At 36.0% G+C, this 15,201-nt stretch overlaps 1 long non-coding RNA gene across 2 annotated transcripts; it reads right to left on the bottom strand.

Annotated features, from left to right (window-relative positions):
• Nucleotides 1-1,085: 1,085 nt before the first annotated feature.
• Nucleotides 1,086-11,604, bottom strand: LOC120582242 (uncharacterized). Of its 2 annotated transcripts, XR_005647514.1 has the most exons (4): nt 11,451-11,604; nt 3,583-3,660; nt 1,564-1,656; nt 1,086-1,235 (listed from the first exon to the last, which is right to left on the bottom strand). It is a non-coding gene; the product is annotated as an uncharacterized LOC120582242 (long non-coding RNA). The 2 variants fall into 2 exon arrangements; XR_005647517.1 differs by lacking the exon at nt 1,564-1,656.
• Between the last annotated feature and the right edge of the window lie 3,597 nt (nt 11,605-15,201).

The raw sequence follows: 15,201 nt of genomic DNA, 5'->3' as shown, positions 1-15,201 counted from the left end.
TTTTATGAACTATATAAAATGTCTAACCAATGTACTGTATACTTGAAACTAATTTAAATAAATAAATTGAAAAAGATTGAAACTTCATATACTCTAATCTAGCAATTTCATAAAATGCAACCAACTCATGTTCGTGCCCACGATGAGATACGTACAGTGGTGTTCATGGATGTTCTGTTCGTAAGAAACAAAAAGGCAATGATAATGTGGATCCTAGTCATATTCCTTATTCCTGACTTTAAGAATATTTCTTCATTAAGCACGAGGTTGGCTCTAGATCGAGACAGATTTATTTTGTCATATTAAGGGAATATCCATCTATTTCTACATGATTAAGAATCTTGACTAACAATATATGTTGAATTTATCAAATACATTGTAAGCATCGCTCATGGAAATAATATAATTTTTGTTCTTAGAATATGATATGGTGAAACATATTTGTAAATTTCTTTTAGTATTGATACATTTTGTATTTCTTAAATTAACTCCACTAGGTCAGATGTATTACCCTATTATAGCTGGATATTATTGCTAATATTTTAAATATTTTTCTATCAATATTCATACATCAGCTTGATCTGTACTTGACTTTTCCTATTGAATATTTGCTGGATTTTGGTATCAATATTATTTCATGAAAAAGTATTTAGAAGTTTTCCTTCCTTTTCCATTCTCTAGAACAGTTCAAATAATGTTGGAAGTATGTGTTATTTAGAGATTTCGTAGAATTCCCCTGTGAAACCATCTGAGCTCATTACTTTTTAAATGGAAGTTGGTGAGAGAGAGCTCTTATAATTTTTTCTATTCTATAGAAACTGGTCTGTTAAGACTTACTATATTATATTGTACTTTTCTAGATAATTTTGCATTTTATCTAAGTTTTCAAATTCATTTGCACATAATTGGGCAAAGAAGTGTATGCAATTGCTGTAATTTTCTATAGTGATAGTTATTTCTTGTTTTTTTTTTTTAGAAAATTGTATGTAGTTATGGTTTCTTACACTTTTTCCTTTGGTTTGTTGCTTTGTAACATACCACTCCAAATCTCAGTGGCTTAAAACGACAAATATTTATTTCTTGCTCATGGATCTACAGGTTAACTGCAACTCAGCCAAGCTAGGCTAGAACTTAGTCCATAGATTCCAGGCTCCAGCCTCAAGGCTGCAGCTCCAGCTCAGGTCTGCTCCATATATCTCCCATTCTCTTTGGTTCAGTGGCTTCCTGGAGTCACACTGCAAAAAATGGATGGCAGGAGCACAAGAGGACAAATGGAAATGCATCATGTCTCTTTAGTCTTTCAGCTTGGTACTTGCATGTTATCATTTATATCCACATTTTATTGGCCAACACAAGTCACATGGCCAAACCCAAGTTCAATGATGTGGGAAAATATACTCTGCCTACCATGGTTGGTGTTACTGTAAAATCACACGGCAAAAGAAGTGGGTATATAATTCTAACACTGAGTGGGCAAGAAGAACTGAGGATGCCAATTTATTCTACCGTGGTAGACTCTTTTACCTATGTTTTACATCCTTTTCACAGGCAAAATATACTTACTCTTACGCAAGGCATGCCAAAGTCTCATCCAGTTATGACATCTAGAATCTCATTCATATTAGTTTTGAATTTGTTTCCTCTTAACTGGGAGAACTGTGAATTTAAAGACAAATTGTTTCCCTTTATTCATCTGGCTTGCAATGATGAACCAGGCACAGGCTAACCTCCACAAGCACACTCATTCAAAACGGAGATGAAGGGGAGGTACATGGCTATCATGGATGGTTTATAGCAATACTCACATCCTAAGAGCAAGTATTGCCTGGCTCCCTTATCCTGCCAGTAGAGCATTTTTCTTTATTATCCTGAACTTTACTTCCCAGGAGTAGGTCCCTATCTCATCATTCTCTGTGGCTCTTATCTCTGCTTTCTGGAAAGTTTTCTTTATCATGTTATTCTTTAGCCACTTGTGAAGAGGCATTAAAGGATATGCTTTCTCAGCCTGCTTCCTGCCAGTAGGAAGTTGGGGAGAACAAAGGTCTTATATCTTAAACAATTATAGCCTCAATCGTGGCGGGCAGCACTTTTGACAATTCAGTTCAATAAATTCTAAAAAGAAGACAGAATATAAAAACATACATGTATCACAATGTAATGATACTAGTAAACATTTAAAATAAAGACTGAAAATAAAAAAGCCTCTAATGATTGTAAATTTTAAAATTCCTTCTTAAAGAACTTTTGGCTCAAAGATCTGAAATTAAACCCAAATTTTAGGAAAAAAAAACAACACCTCATAGATTCCATCTAAAGGATCTCCAGTAGACTCTTCTATCTGCATAAAATGGCTTCTAAATCTTTTGAATTCCCAGAGTACATAAAATTAATTCTAGAGACAGAAGCATATCTGACAAAGAGGTATGAGTGTGGCTATCTACACAACAAGGACCAAATATTTAGAAAACTTATGAAGTTTTTCAGAGACTTGGATTATGGTTTATGTTCTATGAGTATTTGTTCTATGTTTCTTGGTGCATAAATATTAAAAACAATTATATCTCCTTTTCAGATGACTTGTCTTATTCTCAGTGATTTTCGCCCCAAATTCAGTCTTGTTTTCAATCTCGTACAAAATTGAAATTGTGACCTTCTCTTTTACTTCTTTGGCTTTTCCATTTTTTGGTCATTTGTTCATCCCTATCTGAGCTCTGCTTTGGGTAGCCTTTTTATGTATTTGGTAGTATGGAGTTTTCTCTTGCCAGTTTCACCACAATGGAGTTTGCATTTTTTATTTCTCTTTCTTCTTGCTGCTTTCAGGTAGTTCCCAAGAAGATAAGTGGGTATTCTGACTTAAACCATCATCTTTAAACTGGAAGTTCAACTTAGCAAATGTAAAGACAGGTGGGCTTTGTGACAACCTATAACAATGTGTCGATGCTAGTTTTGATAACAAAGATAATTTTAAGGGCAGCATAATGACCAATATTTTGATCTTATTTAGAAAAAGAAGCCATAAAAACAACAATTTCTGGATGTGTTTTCCAAAAAACTACCAAATAATTTAATAATAGTATATGGAATAGCCCCAAAGAAGTTTTTCTGATTCTCTTAACAATGTTTCAAATGTTCATTTCTCTTGTGATTTTTAAAATGTATTATATAAAAGGAAAATAGTATAAATAATATGTGGTAGAGCTTGCATGCTGTTGAAATTCAAGCCAATTTAATATGAATGGGCCCTGGTTGCCTTGTTTAATCAACCTAGATAGAACTTGAAAGTTTTATATCACTAATGTTAATTTACACCATGAATGCTAGTTGATTAAGTGAGAAGTTTGTGGTAATTTTTATAAAAGATAGGGCATTTGGTTTTCATCAGGAATTACCTATTTAATTAAACTATTGTTATTAGGAAGGAAATAAGATTGAACCTGAGTCATTTTGAATCCAGGAATGTAACTGTATATAAACATTAACAAATTTTAAAATTTGATGATATTTTATTAAAATATTACTTTTTGTACTGAAAAAGAGAAAAATACTGAAAGAATTTTTATTTTAAAATGTTTTGATTCTTACCTAGAATTTTGGAGTGCATGTTTTTAGGAGTTTTTGTTTCTTGCCATTCCAAGAAGAAAAATCTTTTGCTTCTTGTGGCTGAAAAATCAAGGGTATTGCATATTTTACTAAAATAATTCTTCATAACTGACATTCATATTTGTTTCACTTGAGAATACTTCTGTTTACTGTGAGCATAAGTGCAAAACAAACAAATAAAGGTAACAACCACCATCACCAAATACTAATGTAGTGGTTTTAAAAAATGTACGCAAACTCTTTCATGCTCCTTCTTTCAAAGGAAAGAGCTTAATCTGCTTCTTCTTGCATGCGGGCTGAACTTAGTGACTTGCTTCTAATAAATACAATGTGGTAGAAGTGATGGTGTTTGGTAAAAGACTAGATAAAAAGAAAAATTACTGTGCCTTTTTCCTTGATCTCTTCTTTGACTAACCCACTCTGAGGAGAAGCCTACAACCATGGCTTCTCAGTCCTATAGAGCGTTCATGTGGCAAAGGACTGAGGTCCCTTGACAACAGCAAGGAACCGAGGCCATCTTCTAACAGTCACAAGAGTGCGCCGTCTTGGAAGCAGATTCTCCAGCCCCTGTGGAGTCTTGAGATAACTTCAGCCCTAACCAATAATATCTTGGTTGCAACCTCATGAGAGACCTTGAGCCTGAATCATCCAGCTAAGCCATACCTGAATTCCTGATTCACAGAAACTGTAATATGATAAATGCTTGTTGTTTTAAGCTGATAAGTTTTGGGATAATTGTTATACAGCAATAGATAGTTACAACACCCAATGTGACCAATTTCACTTTCTCTATAAATACTCACCAACACAGGCCTTGTACTTCTATTTCATAGAGTGTAAAGCAACCAGCTTAATACCCATCTATCATTTATTTGCTTCCATTTCAATTTCCTGGTTCTGTTTTCAAAGATCTTGATCTCTACAGCTCCTGAAGAGCTGAACCAATACTGAAGAAAAATATGAAAACATCAACATTTTCTGGATTTAATGGAAGAAAAAGAATAAATGTTTTTGTTAATTGAAGTGTGCTGGGCCTCTTGTCCAAATAGGGAATATTAGAAGCCTAAATTGCTTTTGTCAAGAACTTCCAGAAAAGACGTGATTGAAAAAGAAATTTCTCAATTTCTCAATTCTTAAAAATGCTGCTAATAAATAGAAACCAACGACGAAAATAACAACAATGAATCCTGCTGACTTATCTCACCAACTACTCCATGTGGACTGCAATAAGAGAGTGACTGAGTTACCTGCTGTACTTTGATATAGCAGACCAAGGGCTGTCTCAAGATTTGAGATAATGGGCATAAAAAATGAAAAATAAATGACAACATAAAGGTACAGTGGATTAGTGGTTACCGTATCCAGTGTCAGGAGCTAAGGTAGGTCGTTTATCTGGAGCTTCACTGGATTTATAGACCAACTGAAATCTAAACCCATTTTTTGCTAGAAAGAGGTAGGTTTTGGTTGATAAGTGTTTAGTGATCAAACAATTTCTTTCACCTTATATCCACCTTGAGAACAATTACTTTCAGGTACCTTATTAGGAATTAGAAAAGTCATCCTCCTCCCAAATAACTCTTCTATTTGAAACATACCATTTTGAATTTTACAACAGTTACTAGAAGGGAGGCCCCATCCAAAAAGATCTATATAGATAATAGTAAATGAAATTGGTTTATTTTAATGGAAGATCAGAATGTATCATTTAAGAACAATCTATTTCTTCAGAAAATTTATTGTTCCACTTCAACTCATAAAACTATCATAGGAAAAAATTAGTACATGTAATTAGTTTATGGAACAAGCTGTCTTTAGTGGGAATAAATCATGAAGAAGCATTAGTTTTCTTCTCTTACTACTGTCTTTCAATAACACCATGTTGAACTCTTATTTACACTTTGAGCTGATCTCATTGCTTTTCTAGTCACAGGTTTTATTTTCATCTGTTAACATTTCAGTTTTTTTTCTGTTAATCACAATTTTATTACTTTAGTAAGGTTATATTTCAGTTTAAAAAACTTTTAATTGTGGTAAAATATATACAATATAAGATTTACCATCTTGATCATTTTTAAGTGTATAATTCAGCGGTTTTAAGTACATTCATATTGTTGTGTGACCATCTATCTCCAGAAGTCTTTTCATCTTGCAAAATTGAAACTCTATGCTTATTAAGCAATAACTCTCCTTTCATCCCTGCCCCCTAGTCTCTGGCAACCACCATTCTGTCTCTATTAAATTGACTACTCTAAGTAAGTGGACAAATACAATATTTGTCTTTTTTTGATTGACTTATTTTACTTAGCTTAATGTTCTCAGGGTTCATTCATGTTGTGGCATGTATCAGAATTTCCTTCCCTTTTAAGGCTGCATAATATTCCATGATTTATACATAATTATATATAATTTATACAACTATGTATAAAATATTTTATCAACAGTTTGTTCATTTGTTTTTGGACTTTGGGGTTGCTTCCAACTTTTGGCTATTGTGAATAATGTTGTTATGAACATTGGTGTACAAATATCTCTTCAAAACCATGCTTTCAATTTTGAGGGGTATATTCCCAGAAGAGGAATTGCTAAATTATATGATAATGGTATCTTAGTTTTTTTGAGGAACTGCTCCACTGTTTTCCATAGTGGCAGCACCATTTTACATTCCCACCAACAATGAACAAAAGTTCCAATTTCTCTACATGCTTGCCAGCCAACACTTATTTCCTTTTTCTTTTTAACAGTAGCCATTCAAATGAGTGTCAGGTGGTATCTCTTTGTGGTTCAGTTTTATTTTAACATATTAAAGTACTGAACACAATAAGTCCTAATATCCAAACTTCAAGCAGTCATTTAATGCTAATGTTACCCTCTTTCCCATCTCAGCTTGGTCATGACCCATGCTTAGAAATCTATTATGGGAAAGATGAAAGTAAGGTCATATTTGGTTTCTTTGCTTCCTTATCTCTTCTTTTCACTTTCTCCCACACTATTAAGCCCTCTTTCTGGCACCTCCAGGATTGAACACAGAGAAGAGAGGATTAGTGGAGAAGAGCAAAATCTTATCTGATCAGAGCTGCTCCTGCTGCGTGAGCAGGGAGCAAAAGCTAGAATGAAGCAAGGTAGCTTCCACCGATAGTGGGAAATGAGAAGGTGTTTCCCATGGGCTAGAGTGGACCCACGGAATGTAATTGAGTTGAGGCATCTTGAAAGGGCCCTGCCTCTAGAGATCTGCCTGACAGGACTAGGTAACTAATGGAAAGAATCATGTGGGATATTCTGTTATAAATAGATGCTAAGAAGGAATTCCAAGAGCCAAGTTAGAAGGGCAGTGCCAGGTACTGGTCAATAGTAAGTACACAGTGAGGGGACCCCCAGAGTGCTCCATAAGAACAAGAATTTGGGCATATGCCACCCTCAGAGAATAGCAACGCCAGATTACATCAGCACTAGTCAGATAAGATCTTATCTGCTCCTTCCCTTTCTTCTCTGCCTCTCCTTCCTCTAACCATCATTAGAGGCAGGTGGTGAACAAAGAAGAAACAGGTAGAAATGTAGCAGAGAAGAGGATCACACCCTACACTCCTCTTGCCCTTTGCAGGTGTCTTCAGTCTGAGTCAAGCCTGAACTTCAGTAGAAGCTTCAAATTGATTGAGAGATTGAAACTTTGATGTAACACTGGACTGGATTTTTTGTTATAGCAAAGCGAGGATATTTGTTCATACCTGAGTATGACTTGAAAAATGTTATCTGACTGATATATTATCTAACAGTGTGACAGGATAACATAACTGAAAGCCACAGACAGGAGGAAGGTAAAGTTGTCTTAGCTTCTTGTGTCTTTCTGAATCCAACTTATTCTTATTAAAAAATCAAAAAATACCTAAAATAACTAACACAGTATCTGGCACATACTAAGTGCTCAATAAAATAGTATGTGTTATCTTTGTCATCTTCAACGTCGTGATAATCACACCTAATTCTTTCATGCTCATATCCTGTGGTGGAAAATCAGTCATAGACAAGGCAGGACAAGAGAGGGAGATTTGAGATCCACAGAGGCTGTTTTGCATAGTTGTTAGAGTTATTCTGTTAGGGTGCAGGTGAGTACCTGGTAATTCCCATTTTTCATTTAATAAAATATACCCAATTAAGAATTAATGTGGCTTCAGAACTAATTTCCTCTTGGCTACACTGAAATAATGAGGGGGTTCAGTTTTATTACTAAATCAAACTCTAGAGGCATGGGGGAGGCAAAGCAGAGCAATGGCCTGTTGAAGTGTCTGCTGGATTTCAAATTTCATGATATGATTGTAATGTAGATATAAGGAAGAGTAGGGGTCAGAATGAACTTTCTCACTCTCCAGAAATGCTAGTAAAACTGTAACATTCAGAACAGATAAGTTTATTGCTGCCTTTATGAAATACTCTTGCTTCAACCTAAATATGACTCCTATAAAGAATTTCAACCAAATGTGAAACTAAAAGAGCAGGTTAAAAGCTTATTAATCATCCTCCCTGGATATTACGTAGTATGATTAGCTTTGTTGTTCCTTGAGAACTGAGTATCTACATAAATAATTTGGAATTCTTCTGCATAGGAGATTTGTATCGACCCAATTTATTCAGGTACTTATTTATATCAGTATGGACTCGATATTTATTTTATAATAACTGGGTTATAATTTACTTATTATATTGTGTTATAATCCAATTCTATATTTTTTATTTTGTTGCTCTAATTGTCCCAGCTTTGAGCATTGGGAGCTCTTTTAGTTGGCTCCTGTGTCCCTTTGACATTTACCATCATAGTGAAGATCATTATTTGTTTGTTTGTTTGTTTTAGCACTTTCTTAGTTTCTGACACTACAAGATGTTCCAGGCTCATCTTGCACATTTCCTGCTCCAGTTCTAGAATCAGCCATTTCCTCAAAGAGCCCTGATTCCTTTTACTGGAGATAGTATTGGAAACAAAGAAATGGATGATAGGCTCGCTCGTTGCTACTAGCATGTCTTTTCTCCCAGGTCCTCTTATCTGATAGAGAAAGAAGATATATTTATGTGTTCTAACCCATGTATAAACATATCTATAAACACTTCTATATGTGCCCATCTGTATCTATATTAAGCCACACATGAGTTTATACTGATGTCTCCAACTCTAATCCGTTAGCATGTGGATCATTCTAGGCTCCCTTACTTGCTTATTTGTAATCTCTCACTCCAACAGTGAGGAACTCTACTCCTCCCCTCCTACCTATTTACTTAATTGTTCAATTACTATGTCCATGTATAGTGGTTCCAGAATTGTTAATCCATATTCTTTTGGGGAACAGCTTCAGCAACTAGATTGCAGTGCTTATGTGCAATTTCTTCTGCCTTTAGTTTTCTTTTTCACGAGATAGATATTTTATTTTATTTTTATTTTTTCCTTTTGTATTATTAAATATTCGGGTGACATTGATCAACAAAATCCAATAAGTTTCAAGTGTACAATTCAACAGTATGTTGTGTGTGTATATATATATATATATATAGTATTGTGTGTTCACCCCCCATAGTTAGATTTCTTTCCATCACACATATTTGACCCCTTTTACCCCTAATTCTTCCCTCCTCTCTTTCTCTGGTAACCACTAGTCCACTGTCATGTCCATGAGTCTCTGCTTGTCATGTTTGTTTGTTGCTTTTAGATTTATATCCCACATAGAAGGCATCCAAATAAGAAATGAAATCAAACTGTCACTATTTGCAGATGACATGATTCTCTATATAAAAAACTTTAAAGATTCCACTAAAACACTATCAGAAATAATACAAAACAGTAAAGTTTAGGTTACAAAATCAATGTTCAAAAACCCCTGGCATTCCTATACTCTCAAAATGAATTATCAGAAAAAGAAATGAAAAAAAAATTCCTTTTGCACTTGCAACAAAAAGAATATAATACCTAGGAATAAACCTAACGAAACACGTGAAGGACCTATGCAATGTAAACTATAAGACTGTATTAAAATAAATTGAAGAAGGCGCAAAGAAATAGAAAGATATTCCATATTCTTGGACTAGAAGAATCAACACAGTTAAAAGGACCTTATTACCTAAAGCATTATACAGATTTAATGCAATCCCCATCAAAGTCCCATTGGCATTTTTTAAAGAAATAGAACAAGAAATCATCAGACTTGTATGGAAACACAAAAGACCTCAAATAGCCTTTAGTCTAATAGACTCTATTTACTTTTAAAGTTACTTAGGTCAGCACCTTAATACCCACTCCCTTCAGCAAGGTTGTTTCAGACGTTTATAATACAGTTAGATTTTAAAGAGCATGAACATTTTTAAGGCCTATAATATTCCAAATTATCCTCTGGTAATATGCACTTCTACTAGAACTAAATGGAAAGACAGAGAATTATGATTTAAAAATGATATTTTTCTATTTGACATATCAAAAAATATACCTTTTACTATATTATGTAAACCTGAACATTTTTCACCATTTAGATTGATTCATTTATTATCTGTCATATCCCTTACCTATTAGAAACGCTGAACATTCTTGCTCTATGGAACTTTCCAAGATATCTTGTTTTCTGAATGCAGAAAAGAATCCCAGAGACTCTTTTTTCTCTGCTCAAGACACAGGATTTAATTCCTCGGTAACTATAATTATCAAGAATTTACAGCAGTGGTCTTTATATTTCTCTTCAAAGTGCTGTTAATATTTGAAAATTCTTCTCACATAATTATCCTCCCAGTATATGGTTTCAGAACTCTTCGAAGGAGTAAGGGTTTCAAATGGTTTGTAACCAATAATATGTCTGTGTCCATTGAAGAAGTTTCTTCTCTGTCAACTTACACAGGGAAGTTTGTATCCTCAAAAAGATTGATCTCAAGAAATGTTTCTAAATATGACACTTTATGATGGATCTATCAAAAAAGTCTGTCTTGGGATGAGTCAAGAACCTTCTTTTTTTCAGTTGGATCTCAGAGTCTCCAGTTTTGGGGGTTCCCATGGTTTTATTTTAGTGGCTTTGGTTTTTCAACCTGGAGCTGTGAGAGAATGGGGCTGTGAGAGAGGGGATGGCTGATGGTAATGTGATAATCGGTCTGCTGCCACCCAGGAGGACAATCTTAGACAAGTCATCTAACCCTTCTGCGCTTCAATAAAAATGGTTGGAGCGGTGGATAAGGGAGATGGGCAAAATGGTTCCTTAAAATCTAGGGACTCCTCTGGCTCCACATCTAATTTGAATTGGTCTACAGTCACATACCAGAATTGGAAGGTACCAGATAGGCCCAGTCTAAAGGCTACAACTATATTGTAAACTTCAACTCCTAAGAAAGATCAAATCCATCCCCTAAATTCTTTCCTGTTCATGCATGGAGGCAGAGGCCAGGGACCAGGGATTATTCTCTCAGCTGCTGTAGATTTTCCTTTTTGACCCCTCACATTTTTACTTGTTAAATTTAGCAATCATTTCTTCTTTTCTAAAAAGAAGTTGTAAAAATCACTCTTATTCTTAAACTCGAATTATGCATTGAACCAGTAAATATTCAGAAATATTTGGAAACCAGTAAATATTTGGAAATGCAAAGTTTTTCAGGATTTAAATGCAAAGCAGAGTCACCCAAAGGCTACTTCATCATATTTTAATTCTATTTCATTTAGTGCTAATTTAAAACAGAAACCCATGGAGCAGAACAGAGAGGATGGCTATAAAGCCAGAGGTAAAAGCCTGGGAAAGCAGATAACATTCCTCTCCTCCTTCCCTTGATGACTTACCCCACTTTCTCCTGCCCTAGCCCAGGTTTCTTAACATTTGATTTAATAATTGCAAGGGACTCACTGGTCTAAATTCATTTCTTCTCAAGTAAAGCATACCACCTCTTATGATGATATTCCCTTTACAACCAGGCCGATGCAGTATGTCTGCTCCACAAATTCAACCAAATGCCCCAGCAGGATGCAGCATCTGCAGGAATAGATGAGGGTGATAGCCAAGGATGTCAGAGAGAGATTTATCAGCATCTTCAACCACATGCTCTTCTCTTTGCTCATTGGCTGCCAGCACTTTTTATTTTCTGTTTGCTCCCTCTTCTTTAGATGCTCCAAGAACACTGAAACTTCTTGAGAATTTCAGGCGTAACTGAGAACTTCTTGGCATGAATATGAGAACCGCAGACATCCACTTGGCTCTGTGTGGCTGTACTTGCTGGCACTCCAGGGCTGATGCTGTAAGGCTCGATGTAAACAAATGATTTTTCTCAAGAATCCAGAATGGAGCAGGTCATACCAGGCTGAACTTGTGGTTCAACTATCCAGCGTGATGCCCAGGGATCCTTCCAAACAGCTTTAAGTAACAAGTAAAGCACGAGGCTGTTGACAACTTTCATATAATTTTGTATGATGTTTTCAAAATGGGAACCAGCAAGGCAAGAAAGGACCAAGCCTACTTTGCCAATGAAAAGTGATAAAATGCCACTGGCTTGACATAAAATAGAATAATGCTGTGTCCTTGCTTTCCCAGTGTTCTCATTGTTCAGAATGGTGTGATTACTGGTAAAGAGATTTCAAGCTCTTGAGCTCTGTGTAATTTGCATATTTTTTCTACATAGAGATGATTGAAAATGTCAAGAGGACAGAAACCTGAATTTTGAGAAGACTTTTTTTTCTCCTCTAAGGGTCACTTTCAATCCACTTTCAATCCACTAGCATTTTAGGATTGATCCCTAAAGATCTGGGTTCACCAGATACATGGGAATCTTGGTTACTGAGTTAGGGCCAAATATGATCTTTGGGATAACAAAGCATGGTGCACTAGGAACTCAGGGGAGCTGGAATCTCACCAATCTCTGCTGAAAACAAGCTGGAAAAGTCACATCCCCTCCCTGGACCTCTGACTGTTCATCTGTAAAATGTAAACTCTGAAATTCTGATTTTGGGGGGGATTATTTTAAGGGGTTCAGTAAGACTGCATTAAACCTGAACAAGAGGTCACAAGAAGATAAAGTGAATTTGTGTACTTTTTGCAGTCAAGCCTGCAAAGAAGGCTCTTTGAACCAGATAAAAACTGTAAATATCTTTTAGGATTGTGGGAAATACTGTAACTTGGAAATGGCAAATTTGTATTCTAGGAGGAAGGGGAGATAAACCCTGGAAGGAGCAGTCATTGTAGTGAATAAAGCACTTCAGTGCCCTCAGGCTGTCCGACACTGAGAGACGCAGGTATCACTCGGCAAGTTCAGTTGCCCCCAAGAATTTCCAAGTTGAGAAAGTCAGATGACAGGTTTTAAGTAGTACCTGCCAAGGAGCAGATTTATTTACAAGCAGTGACAAAGAGTGAAAATCTTGAAAGTAGAAAGTTAATGCTGCCCAGCATTAAATGTGGTCACACACACCCTGTTACACAGAGCAGAAAGTCGTAAGGCTTCTGGTAAACCTCAGGGTAGGTCATTGCTGTTCAGATGCAAATCTGTAGTATAAACCTATTACAGCAGGAGAGCACACAAAGGGAAAGACAGATCTGTTTCCTTACATCGACGGTATAAATAGGCTTAACTACGTCATCAGTGTTTACTACACGTATTCGGTGCCAAACACTCTGCTAGGCACAAAGGAAAATACAAAGAAAAACAAATAAAAGGAGTCCCTCCTCTGCCATTTATGCATTGTATGACCTTCCCTGGGCAAGTAGTTCAACTTCTCTAAGTCTCAGTTTTCTCATCTGAATATGAGGATAACAAAACTACCAACCTTATAGATTTTTTTTTTTTTAAAGTTGTTGGGGTGACATTGATTAATAAAATAAAATAAGTTTTAAGTACACAATTCAACACTCTGTCATATATATATTGCATTGTGTGTTTGCCTCCCAAGGTTAGATTTCCTTCTGTTATCAAATATTTGACTCCTTTTACTCCTATTTACCATCTCCCTCCCTTCCTTCCCTCTGGATGAACTCATGGACAGTTTGTGTCCATGAGTCTCTGTTGCTTTCAGTTTTATTTTCCATATATGAGTGAAATTACATGGTTTTCAACTTTTTCTGTCTAACTTATTTCGTATAGCATGATTATCTCGAGATCCATCCATGCTGTTGCAAATGACAGTATTCATCTTTTCTTATGGCTAAGTAATATTCCATTGTATATCTGTGCTACATCTTCTTTATCCAATCACCCATCATAGGACACTTCAGTTGCGTCCGTGTCCTGGCCACCATGAATAATGCTGCTATGAACATCGGGATGCATAAATCTTTGCAGATAAATGTTTTCAGGTTTTCTGGGTAAACACCCAGAAGAGGAATGGCCGGATCATTTGGTAATTCAATTCTTAGTTTTTTGAGGAAACTCCATACTGTTTTCCATAGTGGTTGTACCAATTTGCATTCCCACCAGTAGTGTATGAGGGTTCCTTTTTGCCTTACGAAATTGTTTGTAAAGCATTTGGCAAAGCACCTGGCATCATAAACAACATTTTGATAATTATTGTTTTTATTATGTGTAAAAAGTAGTGGTAAACTTTTTGGGAACTTATAAGTAGTAGTAAGTTTCTGGGGAACTTATAAAACACTTTATAAGGTCATTGGATTCTCATAAAAACCTGGCAAAGAAGGTGATATAATTTCCACTTTATAGATAGGAATGAAGGCTTATCTAAAGTTACACACTAAATGGTATAGGGAATCACTTTAAATCAATTTAGTGTTCATTTTCAATTCACCGAGCTGCCTCCCATAAAGATGTAGGAAGATAAAGCTCACACTCATAAAAGCCTTGCTATTTATTGGGATAGCCAAAAATTAAACAAAAGGAATTGACATGAGTTGAGTAAGTGTCTGATATAATAATGCATGGAACATCTGTGACTAATTTTAGCGAGAACAGTGGACTCAGTAATTGGTGGAAGTGCAGTGGATGGAGGGGCTGAGTGGAATGGGGGAGATATTACCTGGTGAACATTCAGTGAATCTGCTGTGGTACACTTACTGCTCCATTATTAGTTGGCCCATGGCACATAGCCAGCCATCGGACAGAATTGAGGCACTCTTTAGTCCTAGCCTCCCAGTCCATGGCCTCTCCCCTCAGTCTATCTACCTCTAGTATCCACCCCCCAGTGTCCTTGGGATCTCTTAAACCAGATTTCTCCTCATCAGAATCTGGTCACAACAAAGGAGGCTCTGTTAAGTTCTTACAGATGAAGTCAAAACTGACCGATTGGGATTTATATGCTCCTCCTGCCCCACACTGCATTTCTACGTTAATCTTAACCCTAGTTTGTAGATACGTACAAGGAACAAAGCCTGAAGGCCAAGGGATCGTGGATGTTCAGGTATGAGTACTTTGAGATAGGGAGGAATTTTGAGGAAAGGGGGAATTTATAGGAGCCATTTAAAAGATCTTATACACTTTACCCATTTGGTCTGCTCTTTAAAGACGTAGTAAATCTGTGAAAGTGAGAAATCAATAGGATCTTAGTGCCAAAAAGTCAGGAGCTATGTCTTTCTTGTTCACTGTGGTGTCCACAGCACTGGCATAATGTTTAGTATATAGAAAGTGCTCAGTAAGTGTCAGTCAAGTGAATGAACTATTTGC

This window comes from Pteropus medius, unplaced genomic scaffold, assembly GCF_902729225.1.
Source record: "Pteropus medius unplaced genomic scaffold, Ma_sr-lr_union100, whole genome shotgun sequence".
NCBI lineage: Eukaryota > Metazoa > Chordata > Mammalia > Chiroptera > Pteropodidae > Pteropus > Pteropus medius.
Note: the sequence above shows the minus strand (reverse complement) of the source record. Positions and strands in the feature narration are given on the sequence as shown.